General features: G+C 44.3%; 1 long non-coding RNA gene across 2 annotated transcripts in view; it reads right to left on the bottom strand.

Annotated features, from left to right (window-relative positions):
* LOC118155646 overlaps nucleotides 1-2,752 on the bottom strand; it is a 24,167-nt gene extending 21,415 nt beyond the window's left edge. The window contains exons 1-3 of one of the 2 annotated variants that reach the window (XR_004745927.1): nucleotides 2,519-2,752; nucleotides 831-1,865; nucleotides 4-71 (exon numbers count right to left, since the gene is read on the bottom strand). This is a non-coding gene — a long non-coding RNA (uncharacterized LOC118155646). The remainder of the gene's footprint in view (nucleotides 1-3; nucleotides 72-830; nucleotides 1,866-2,518) is intronic. The other variant, XR_004745926.1, reaches the window with a different exon arrangement.
* Between the last annotated feature and the right edge of the window lie 7,911 nt (nucleotides 2,753-10,663).

Genomic DNA, 10,663 nt, shown 5'->3' with positions numbered 1-10,663 from the left:
GACTTTTGAATTAAGTTGTTCTGTCCATAGTAATTTTCTTTGAGGCAATAGCAATTCAGCTGAAATCAAACCTGCAAAGAAAAATATTACAAATATATATTAATTTCCACAGTTAACTGTATCTACATTGAGAAATCAACTACAGGGGATAACAGCGCCAATACAACTAACACATTAAATTGGTTAGTTAGCCAATATATTTTGGTTTTAAATCCTTCACAAGGAGGGTGTGGAGGGTTGTTTTTTTTGTTATGATATAGTTTCAAACCAGACTCATTCCCATTACAGAACAGGAAATTACTCTGAACACAACCTTAAAGCATCAATGGAAAGAATAGAAACTTGCTTCCATACATGACTTATGGGTCCCTTCCAACTCAGGATATTCTATGACAAAGAACAGTGAAAGAAAATAAATTAAAAGCTAAATTATCAGTACCTTTGTGCTACAAAAACGCCTAATGAAAATGGAAAGATGAGCCATCCAACAGACCTATTCAAGAAGCCTAACAGCTCACTGTTGAGATTACAATATTAACACAAAGGGGTAAGTTACCTATGGATTCAGTCTAGATGTATTTAAGTCTCCCAGAAGAATCACACTCCTACATACAAATTGCTCTCTGTGGTAGTACATATATTCTTCAAATCCTTACAGATATTCCATTAATTGACAAATAAAACATGGATTCTGCAAGCTCATTTCAATGTTCTCAAAAGAAAAAAAAAAAAACAGCATCCTCTAGGTAGAGAATGTTACTGATTTCACCGTTCTACCAACAAAATATTTATTCAAGTATAAATTGGTTTATGAACACTACAATACTTACCTAATCCAAGAGGACCACAAGGTGTCATTAGCACCACATGATTTATATTTTTCCAGTTTGTTTTCCTTGAGATAATATCACAAGTTATTGTTGATACTACATGCGTAGCTGTTTGACATAAATTTGACATCACAGGAATCAGCTACCCATCCTTCTTGCTTACATATTCCACAAGGCTATTTACAAAGTTTGCCAAGTCTCTAACTTCAGAAGCTTGTGTTTCTTTCTGAAAGCTTCTCCTCTCATCTATTCCATATACATATCACAATAAGAAGCATCAGCTCCAGATGAAATAATAAACACTTTTTATACTGTAAATTGTAAAGTCAAAAAAACAAATTTCACATCTGAACTAAGTAGCATTTCCTAATTTCAGATAGCAGAGACATTTGTAAACAATGGCTATCTGGATATCACTATATTGCTTATTGGCAACATTTTTCAACAGAAGTAATTATGAACAAATTACTGTTACGTTTTTCATTTAGAAAATAGGTCTTCATACAAAATGACAAAGGACTATATCAGAAAAATAAAAAAGGGGGTAAAAATATCTGCCACGAAACTTTTCAGCAACATCTACACAGTGACTCAAGCTGCACTTAATCTTAAGTCAGTTCACAAAACTGGTTATGCCTATGACTCAGACAGCCCCGCCACTTGGAAGAAAAAAGTAACTAAAAGCCAAGAAACACATTATTTTGACAGCCAAAGCATTCCAGACTTGATACAATCAGCCATGTATCCATGACATGCAAACAGAAGCGTCCAAGGGTGAAGTGCTCTGTGCTTCTAGAAAGAGAAAGCTCACAACTTCGAACTTCCAATTCACCTTCCAGATGCCTACTGATTGTTCCAGAAGCCTTTTCAGGAGGATACACTTGGACAAATAATCCATCAGTGTCCAATATCTCCCCACTTTCAAAAAAAAAAAAAAAAAGCAACTACAGCAGGTCGATTTCCACCATTCTTCCTCCCTACCATCTGAGGCAAAACAAGCCAAAAATCCAGGGCTCTCTCTGTAATCCAAATTACCTAAGGGAAAAGAACCAGAGTCATCAGTTTTCACTTTTGAAATCTTAATCGGCATTACAGACAAATAGATATATCTAAATCTTAAAAAGTAAACATGCATGCAGTCAGGCAACAAAATCCCAATGCAGAAGGCTAGTGAAACCTGCGCTCACACCCCGGAGAGCGCAACAGGCATGTTTACCGGAGAATGCAGCACTTCAGTGCTAACGTTCTCCTGCCCTTCTAAAGGGAGCAGGCATCTCCCTCCGGTCTCCGAGGAAGTGAAAAACCAACCGAAAAGAAAGGGACGCTTCTCATTTTATTGGGAAAAAAGTCAGTCTGCAGGACACCCGAGGAGGAAGGCGCTGACCCAGACTAGAGACAGCAAACCCGAAAAAGCAGCGGGGGCTGCCCGAGGAATCCCAAGCCGCAGGGAGCAGCACCGAGGCAAGCAGCCAGCCGGCTGCAGTATAGGGAAAGAACCCAGGGAAATCCCTAGCTTCTCCGCAAGAGCTTTTGCTGCCGATAAGCGTCGGGAGCCGTGAAGGGCTCCGCCAGACCTGCCTCCCCAGGGAGGGCTCCCCCGCCTTACCTAGGGCGGGCCTCCCACCACACGGGACCCTACGGCAAGGGAAGAAGCGGAACGGCCCCCCACCCCTCACAGTAGGGCCCACCCTAGATACTCCACCTCTGCTCCCTGGCGACGGTTGCTGCTCCTCCTGCCGCCACCGTACGCAGCAACACCGACCCTCCACCCCCAAGAACCACGAAGAACCCCGAGACGCAAGAGCGCCGCACACGCAAACACACATATACACACACCAGTCACCTCACTCCCAAAATGGCGCAACTCCGAACTACAACGTTCAGCGCGCCCAAACCTCGCGAGAGTTGCCGCGCGATTCCACAGGAGCCTGAGGCGGGGCTTACCGGCCGCTGACGAGGTGTGCGACTCTACCCCGTCGGCAGGAGCTCTCTGCCGCGACGTTATGAGAACAATCCCGAACGTTCAACGCGGGACGGCGGGGAAATCCCTAACGCGCGTCTTGCCTCGCCCGCGGGAGCTCCCGGCACCGACGTAATGAATTGTGCGGTGGCGCAGCCTTACTGGCCCCAGCGACCGTGCCCTGGTACGAGCCGCCGAGTGGCCAGAACGGGTTACTGAAACGAACGCTCAGGCCGCGATCGTTACAAACCATGCCAAACACCCCTGAAAGATGCGCGCGTTACGATCCTCCCGCGGATGTGGGTGGAAGAGGCCGGCAGAACACCTCCCGCCGGTGCGTGGGCGGGGCTGTGTCGGGAACCGCGCAGCCCGGCCGCTGCCCGCAGCTGCTAGCTGAGCGCTGCTAGCGAAGGCTAAGTTAAGCCTTAGCAAAGGCTAAGTAAAGGCACAGTTAAGTCACCCTGCTCGCCGGATTTGAAACTAGTGAGAGCCCAGTATCGCCATTTAAACAAACTAACTAGAAAAATAGCATTTTCATTAAATTGATAAAAATACCTTGAACTTACGAGTGAAAATATGTTTAATATATTGCAATCATTTCAAACGTGCCTCACTAAAGAAGTGAGACAGGGAACAAGATAAAGGATGTTGATTCCGTAGGTCGTAGTTAGCACAATTGTATGTTAACGACCCCAAAGTTAAGGGAGTAAAAGACTGTATGCATATATAATGAAACAAACCAGCAAGAACTGGCTTGACTGCTAAAGTCTGTCAAAGAAAGGAAGGGTCAGGAGTTTAGCAGCAAGGAAGACATCTGGCCTTCATCAAAAGACCACCAGAGTACACCCGACGACCACCCAAGGACTCCAGTACGCATGCGAATAGGGGCGGGAACCTACGTTAATGATTCTTCAGAGACTTGATGAATATGCAACAGTCTTACGAGAAATTAAATGAATATGTATTTGTCCCACTAATATAAGCACACTGCCAGTAACCCTTGGTGTGTGTGTTAGGCGGAGCGATCCCACACACACCCACCGGCATAATAAAGAATACCTGCTTAATAACTTTGGTTATTGAGTGTTCACTGCATCAGAAGTACGATGCACTTTCATCTGGCCATGAAACTAAATGTCTGAAATTACTCTGTGCAATTTGGAAAACTCATTTCCATTGCAAGTCAAACTACTTTGCAATTGGTTACATAAAAAATATACAATAATATGCTTAAATGTCATTAGAAATTGTACTGGCAAGTGTTTTCAGAACCTGCATTTGATTATGTATTTTCTTTTATTGGCACTTTCCTCTATTTAATTTAAATTATTGTAGGAACTGAAATGATGAACTGATTTTTAGACAAAAATCTCGGCATCCTGACAAATCTTAGGATTTTTTAAATGGGTTTTGCAGACATATATATTCTCTGAAAATAAAATTACTAGAAAGCAAAAATTAACAAGAAAGTAGAAAGATACATGAGAATTCCACCATTAAAAATGAGAAAACCTCAGAGAGCACTATGGTCTTATTTACCTTCAGGTCAATTCTGACTAGTCAACCCCAATTCCAAATTCTAACAGCAATGATGGTTTTCTTAGGTGTCCATCACAACCTTAATTGCGTTGCAGTCTCATTTTTCTACCTCATCCTTTAAATAGTTTGGTCTTTTATTTACCTTGACCTGACCTGGAAAAATGATGCTTTCCAGGCAGGGTTAAGGACCATGCATACTGAAAAGGATATTTCAAGGATCCAAAAGGGTTCTGGTAGGCTTTTGACATAGCTGCCTTAGAGACAGAGGGCATTAAACAGTTGTCTACCTTGCCCGGTCTCTTCTCTTGTGAGGTTGCTGAGGGTCAAAGAACAGCAGGTGCCAATCGCTACCACAACTGTGCACCAGCGGCAATATCGCACCAACCGAGACTCCCTGATTCCCATCCATAAGCTAATTCGTCAACTGGGGAACCAAGGAGTGATCAGCAAGACTCATTCACCTTTTAATAGTCCCATATGGCCAGTGAGAAAGTCTAATGGTAAGTGGAGACTAACAGTGGACTATCGTGGCCTGAACAAAGTCATGCCACCACTGAGTGCTGCAGTACCGGACATGCTAGAACTCCAGTACGAACTGGAGTCAAAGGCAGCCAAGTGGTACACCACAATTGATATCGCTAATGCATTTTTCTCCATCCCTCTAGCAGCAGAGTGCAGGCCACAGTTTGCTTTCACTTGGAGGGGTGTCCAATACACCTGGAATCGGCTGCCCCAGGGGTGGAAACACAGCCCTACCATTTGCCATGGACTGATCCAGTCTGTGCTGGAGCAGGGGGAAGCTCCTGAACACCTGCAGTACATCGATGACATCATTGTGTGGGGTGACACAGCAGAGGAAGTTTTCGAGAAAGGGAAGAAAATAGTCCAAATTCTTCTGAAGGCCGGTTTTGCCATAAAACAAAATAAAGTCAAAGGACCTGCATGAGAGATACAGGTTTTAGGAATGAAAAGGCTAGATGGACGTCGTCAAATCCCAATGGATGCGATCAACAAAATAACAGCTATATCTCCACCAACTAGCAAAAGAGAAACACAAACTTTCCTAGGTGTCGTGGGGTTTTGGAGAATGCACATTCCAAGTTACAGCCTGATTGTAAACGTGCTCTAACAAGTAACCCGTAAGATAGATGATTTCGAACGGGGCCCCGAGCAACAACAAGCCTTTGAACAAATTAAATGTGAGATAGTTCATGCAGTAGCCCTTGGGCGAGTCTGAATGGGACCAGATGTAAAGAATGTGCTCTGCACTGCAGCCGGGGAGAATGGCTCCACCTGGAGCCTCTGGCAGAAAGAACCTGGGGAAACTCGAGGTCGACCCCTAGGGTTTTGAAGTCGGGGATACAGAGAATCTGAGACCCGCTACACTCCCACTGAAAAGGAGATATTGGCAGCATATGAAGGAGTTCGATCTGCTTTGGAAGTGGTCGGTACTGAAGCGCAGCTCCTTCTGGCACCCTGACTGATGGTACTGGGCTGGATGTTCAAAGGAAGGGTCCCCTCTACACATCATGCAACTGATGCTACATGGAGCAAGTGGATTGCACTGATTACTCAGCGGGCTCGAATGGGAAACCCCAGTCGCCCAGGAATCTTGGAAGTGATTATAGACTGTCCAGAAGGCAAATATTTTGGGAGATCACCAGAGGAGGAGGTGGCCCATGCTGAAGAAGCCCCACTGTACAACAAGCTACCAGAAAATGAGAAGAAATATGCCCTTGTGGTTTAACCCGGCCGGCAGCTAAGCACTACACAGCCGTTCTCTCACCCTCACCACCCCCTCTCTGGGACTGGGGAGAGAACAAGGGAAAATGAAGCCTGTGGGTTGAGACAGAGACAGTTTAAGACAGGAACGTCATAATAATGATAATAGTACTACTAATAATAATGTGTATGAAACAAGTGATGCACAATGCAATTGTTCACCACCTGCTGACCGATGCTCAGCCTATCCCTGAGCAGCCGGCCCCCCAGCCCGGCTAGCCACCCCTATATATTGTTTAGCATGACGTCAGATGGTATGGAATACCCCTTTGGCCAGTTTGGGTCAGCTGTCCTGGGTCTGTCCCCTCCCAGCTCCTGCTGCACCCCTAGCCTGCCTGCTGGCAGGACAGAGCGAGAAGCTGAAAAGTCCTTGGCTTAGTGTAAGCACTGCTCTGCAGCAATTAAAACATCAGCATGTTATCAGCACTTTTCTCATCCTAATCCAAAACATAGCACCCTACCAGCTACTAGGAGGAAAATTAACTCTATCCTAGCTGAAACCAGGACACCTTGTTTTAAATATCTTTCAGCTGCATGTTCACAATATGAAACATTTTAAAAAGAAAATGAAAAGAATGTAAGCAGCATACAGAAGTACATAGCAACATCCAGTCATTATCATTTGCAGTAACATAATGAACACTGGTATAAAGTAGTGGTTCCTATCTGTTATCCCTTCCAGGAAAGATGGTAAGTTGACTTTTCCAGTTCACAGAATCACAGAATCACAGAATAGTCTAGGTTGGAAGAGACCTCCAAGATCACCGAGTCTAACCTCTGACCTAACGCTAACAAATCTTCCACTAAACCATATCCCTAAGTTCTACATCTAAACGCCTTTTAAAGACCTCCAGGGATGGTGACTCAACCACTTCCCTGGGCAGCCTATTCCAGTGACTAACAACCCGTTCAGTAAAGAAGTTCTTCCTAATATCCAACCTAAACTTCCCCTGGAGCAACTTTAGCCCATTCTCCCTCGTCCTGTCACCAGGCACATGGGAGAATAGACCAACCGCCACCTCGCTACAGCCTCCTTTCAGGTACCTGTAGAGTGCAACAAGGTTGCCCCTGAGCCTCCTCTTCTCCAGGCTAAAGAGTCCCAGCTCCCTCAGCCACTCCTCGTAAGACTTGTTCTCCAGACCCTTCACTGCTTGAGGTTGCTTCAGGATTTCAGTGGGTCTACTTACACAAATAAGACAACGAGATTTGACTATTAAATGAACATTAGTATTTGCATTGTAGGATGTTTAACCTGTAATTATTTGATTTTTCAAGAGTTCTGAGCATCTTGGTGTCCAGTGTCATTTAGTACAGCTGGCAAGTGCTAAATGGGTCTGAAAATTAAAACCTAAAGGGCTTGTTGACTCATTTGTTTCTCAATAGTTTCTTTTTTATATTAAGCATTGACTTTAATGGGAACAGCATTTAGTCTGTGCAAGGACTTCAATAAACCTGTACATAACTAATTTCATACTCTGAAGTAATACTGAGGTATTTACTCTGAATGACACAAGTAAAATTTTGGCCTATATTACTGGAATTAATTGATCATTTTATCTTTGTAAAGATAATGACTGTTATTGTAATAAAGTGTGGTTTTGTGTTTTTGCAAAGAGATGTTACGTTGTTTAGGAGGAAGCAATGTGGTATTGAGATATGCTGGCAGTTATAAGAAAGCTTACCAGACAACTTGTAAAATGCAGACAATAACCAGACTCCTTAATGTAATTAGGCGAAAATCACAGTGTCAAGTCAAGTCAGATAAGGGAAGAAACATTACCACCTCACAGGATAAAAAAGCCAAAAGAAACTTGAAAAATAACAGGCTGGCAACTGAAAGCCATGTATTATCTGTGAAGGGTCAGATAGGTTGTGAACCTGGAGTACCCAGTCAATGGGGAAACAGGGGATGGTCCCGCTGGTCAAGAAATAAAGTATATAAACTGTGCTATGAAACTAGTAGGTGCGCTCCTGCTTGTGGGGCACCCGCCATTGCAATCGCAAATAAAAATGCTACTTCACTGAGATCCTCGCGTGAACCTATGTCATTGGCTGAAGGGATGCAAGACACGGACTCCAGATGGCTCTTGAACAAGAGACCTTTATTGCCATTTTTCACCACTACATATACTTTCCCCATAGCCCCATGCGCTGTCCACACGCCCAAATCTGTCATACAATTGGTTAGAGACGCTCAGACATGCCTCAAGCCAGCCAACAATTGGCCACTGCCCAAAGCTCATCTTTAACACTGTAGCCAAGTTAATTTATCTCGACCTTGCTCAAGTTTTTGTTTCTACCACTTGTTTCCTCATTATCTCTAATTCAGGGACATGTGAAACAGCTCAAAGCCACCTGCGAATTCCTTTCCCACAATTCCCCCTTTTTTATTTTCAACCAACCAAAAGCTTTCTATAGATTTTTCTATCAAGCACTGCAGACATTGCAATAAGCAAGGTACAATAAGCAACAGGGTGAAAATCACAAGCAGAATTACGATTGTAAAGTAGCATGCCTACTAGAATCTACATCAGCCAACAAGCCACTAAGTGCTAGGGATGTTGCTTTGCAGCGATGCTTCTTCTCACTCACACAGCACAATCACGCAATCACACAAAGAGGCCTCTTGCACTTTTCATTCACACCACAAGAAAATATCACTTAAAATAATTTGTCCGCGGCTTCAGGAGGTCCTTGTCTACTCCCGTGGTGAGCGGCTGAGAGTGGAGACCCCTCCGAGGAAAATGCTCGGGGTGCACCTAGGGGCGTCTGCTCCACAGTCAATCCCACAGCCGAGCAGAGCTGCTCCTGGCACAAGGAACGATGCTATTATAGTTTTGTATAATTACACCAAAGAGATGCATTGCGATAAGGAGCAAGTGTGACATTGACCATTTGTTTCATGGTTTGGTTTTTGCCCATGTAATTGAACCTTACACATGATGTGGCTGTTACACTTCCCAGGATATCTAATTCTTGTGGCTCTAGGGGTGCTTGCGGTAAGTAGGCAGTCCAGTCTTTGTTATCTGCCGGGTTCCCCACCAGACATGTCGTAAACAGGTCATTAGCACTAGCCAGGGACAGACATGTTGATTCTTATCCAGTCATGTTGGCGAGGGTGACCCGGATGTTGCGGCATGGTTGGATGAAGACGTAGGGCTGGCAATAATCGATGACAGCAGCAATTGTGAGGAGGAGGCCAACCATGGCCTTACCCTCCTTGCTGGTACCCATCTTGGTCCGTGACCTGTGGAGACACAAGCATACCCTCAATCCCAGGTTATTAGAGGCTGGGGTCCCTCCCAAAGACCTGTATTTAATTTTTTTACCATCACTAAGGCCTGCTCTGATTCTGGCACCTGTGACCCGTGGAGGAATGAGGAATTCCTATGATGTATAGGTTATCCCGAGTTTGAAAAAAGGTTTGAAGGGAGTGACTACTATAGGCGGGGCCATTGTCGGTTTTTATTTTCTCTGGCATGCCTAGCACTGAAAAAGGTACCTTAAAGGAGGTGTAGCAAGGTGGCAGTTGGTCTATTCTCCCACGTGCCTGGTGACAGGACGAGGGGCTAAAATTGAGCCAGGGGACGTTTAGGTTGAATATTAGGAAGAACTTTACTGAACGGGTTGTTAGTCGCTGGAATAGGCTGCCCAGGGAAGTGGTTGAGTCACCATCCCTGGAGGTCTTTAAAAGGCATTTAGATGTAGAACTTAGGGTTATGGTTTAGTGGAGGACTTGTTAGCATTAGGTCAGAGGTTGGACTCGGTGATCTTGGAGGTTTCTTCCAACCTAGACTATTCTGTGATTCTGTGATTCTGTGATTCTGTGAAAAGCAACACAGAAAGTAAGCCTAGACATGGCGGCTAGTTTCACCCACCGCAACTGTCGCCCAAATAGCATGAGAGAAAGTATCTGCCGATAAGTGAACATATTTCAAGCGACCAAATTCTGGAATATGTGTTACGTCGGTCTGCCATAACTGTAAGGACCATAGACCTCTATGGTTTACCATTAAAGACGGGGTTGAAACATGTTGTTGACAGTCAGGACATGTTTGGACAATTTGGCGTCAGTGATCAATATAGTGAATTGTTTCGCCAAGACTTTGGCGGATTGATGGAAAAAGGCATGGGATAACTGTGCTTGCTCCAGCACCTTAGGCACCAGGGCAGTCAGGGTCATATTAGCTGGTCAGCGCGTGCATTACTCTCTGCAAAATACCAGGTAACATGTTGTGGCTCTGCATCTGAAGAATACAATATGGGTGCACTCGCTGCTCTACCAAAAATAACAGCTCTTTAAATTTTAGAAACAAGTTTTCCTTTGGGATATGTCTCAAATGTGCCCTCTCAATGCGCTGAGCGACACCTACAGCATATTGTGAGTCTGACACAACATTCAAAGGTACTGTTTTTGTGTTGTTGTTTTTTTTGTGTGTGTGTGTGTGTGTGTGTGTGTTGTTTTCCTTTTTTTCCTTTTTTTTTTTCTCTTTTTTTTTCTCTTTTTTTTGTTTGTTTGTTTTCTGGCTGCAGTGTCCTCGATCACTGCATT

This window comes from Oxyura jamaicensis, chromosome W, assembly GCF_011077185.1.
Source record: "Oxyura jamaicensis isolate SHBP4307 breed ruddy duck chromosome W, BPBGC_Ojam_1.0, whole genome shotgun sequence".
In the NCBI taxonomy this organism is placed as follows: Eukaryota; Metazoa; Chordata; class Aves; order Anseriformes; family Anatidae; genus Oxyura; species Oxyura jamaicensis.
The sequence above is the reverse complement of the archived record's forward strand: the minus strand, read 5'-3'. Positions and strand labels throughout refer to the sequence as shown.